The 2054-nt window shown below is 44.8% G+C and overlaps 2 protein-coding genes across 4 annotated transcripts in view; one reads left to right on the plus strand and one right to left on the minus strand.

Annotated features, from left to right (window-relative positions):
- Window positions 1–1088, minus strand: part of KIF3A (kinesin family member 3A) — a 42696-nt gene extending 41608 nt beyond the window's left edge. For 2 of the 3 annotated variants that reach the window (XM_005865538.2, XM_005865537.2), the window contains exon 1: window positions 884–1086. The gene's annotated coding sequence lies outside the window, so the exon portion shown is untranslated. Of the gene's footprint in view, window positions 1–883 lie in introns of all 3 variants that reach the window. The other variant, XM_005865535.2, reaches the window with a different exon arrangement.
- The window catches only part of CCNI2 (cyclin I family, member 2), a 12714-nt gene that overhangs the window by 3015 nt on the left and 7645 nt on the right, over window positions 1–2054 (plus strand). The gene's annotated exons all lie outside the window — the stretch shown is intronic.

Consider the following 2054-nt stretch of genomic DNA (forward strand, 5'->3'; position numbering starts at 1 on the left):
GCGAGAGTGCGCTGTGCGCAGGCGCACCCCGGGCTCGCCCCGCCCCATTCCCGGGCCTCGGGCTTCCTCCGCCGCTTGAATTACGCCTGCGCAGAGGCTTTCCAGTCCGTCTCCTAGGACGCCAGACAGACTGCGCCTGCGCAATGCGGCCATTCCGCAGCGCTACAATTCTGGCTCATTTGAGGGCGGGGACGACTGGCTGTCACTAGTTGGGAAAAGGAGGCGTTTCTAACACAAGCCCCATCTTCTGGCTCTTGCAATACTCCAATATTTAAAAAAACACTAGCAGCCCTGCCGGTTTGGCTCAGTGTTTGGAGCGTCGGCCTGCAGACCGAAGGGTCGTGGGTTCAATTCCCGGTGAAGGGTATGTACCTCGGTTGCAATTCCCGGCTCCCTGTTCCTCTCTCTCTCTCTCTCTCTCTCTCTCAATCAATGGGAGGAATATCCTCTAGTGAGGATTTTTTTAAAAAACATGAAAAGAAAAACCCCAATAGCAATTGTACATTGTGCCCCCATCTGAAGGGCTAAAGACTTTAGATACATTACTGCGCTTGATTGATGACTTGTTTATGATCTCTCACCATTAGAAGGTGAGGTCGTGAGGTGTTTTGTCGACATTCTCACTAGTATCTCCAAAACTTAGAATGGGACCTAGAATAGGACCTGGCACAGGGTAGGTTTTCAATATATTTTTATTAACGAACCAATGATCCATCTATCATCTTCCTTATTTGAACCTCTCCCCTGAACACCACTCCCCTTGGATGTGTAATAGGCATTTCAAATTTATTGTGTCCAAAATTGAAAGGTTGATTTCCATCCCTCCCCCAGTATCCATCCCTACCACTCCTACCTGCCCCCCACCAAACGTCAGAGAACTTACCTCATCACAAATGTAACCAGAATTCTGACAATTGTTTGGGTCAAAACCAGTCTCTTTCTCTCATGCCCAATATCCAGAGCTTGTTGTCTGTATCTTCAAAGATAGAACCAGAATCTGACCATTTTTCACCACTAGCACCATTGCTCATCTATATTACTACAACAGCTCAGAAACTGCTTTCCTTGCATGCATTCTTATCCCCTCTTAGTCTGTTTTCAACACAGGAGCCAGAGTGGTAATGTTAAAACATGAATCAGATAGTGTCTTTTCTCTGTTCAAAACCTGTCAACGACTTTCCATCTCACAGTGTAAATGTTACAAACCTTCTTCCCATGTCCTACAATCTTCCCCTTGCTCAGTGTCTGCACCAGTCCCACCTGGCCTCCTTGATTCATGTCATCACAGGCATGCTTCTACCTTAGAATACAAGGGCTTTTGCACTTGCAGTAGGAACTAATAAAAATAGCTATAAAGCATTTTATTTCGTGCCAGTGTACTGTACTAATTACTTTACTTTCTTTTTTTTAATATATTTTATTGATTTTTTTACAGAGAGGAAGGGAGAGAGATAGAGAGTCAGAAACATCCATGAGAGAGAAACATCCATCAGCTGCCTCCTGCACATCCCCCACTGGGGATGTGCCCACAGCCCAGGTACATGCCCTTGACCGGAATCGAACCTGGGACCCCTCAGTCCGCAGGCTGACGCTCTATCCACTGAGCCAAACCGGTTTCGGCTACTTTACTTTCTTTTAAAAAATTAATTTAATTCACATAATAACCTTTTGAACTAGGTATACTGGTTATTTTAAAAGAAAATGGGAATAACTATTTTACAGATAAAGAAACTGAGGCACGGCGCCAAGTAAGTAATTTGTCCAAGGTTGTACATATGGGCAGTGACAAAGCTCAGATCCAAACTGAGGCCCTGAAAAGCTCTCCCCCTAGATATCTGCCTGACCCCGTCACTTCCTTCAGAATATCTGCTCACACATCACCTCAGTGAGCCCTACTACCATCTATTTTAAAATTCCAACCTTCAACTCCAGTCTTTTTTTTTAAATATATATTTTATTGATTTTTTACAGAGAGGAAGGGATAGAGATAGAGAGTTAGAAACATTGATGAGAGAGAAACATCGATCAGCCGCCTCCTGCACACTCCCCACTGG

Source organism: Myotis brandtii, unplaced genomic scaffold, assembly GCF_000412655.1.
Source record: "Myotis brandtii unplaced genomic scaffold, ASM41265v1 scaffold208, whole genome shotgun sequence".
NCBI classification, from domain to species: Eukaryota; Metazoa; Chordata; class Mammalia; order Chiroptera; family Vespertilionidae; genus Myotis; species Myotis brandtii.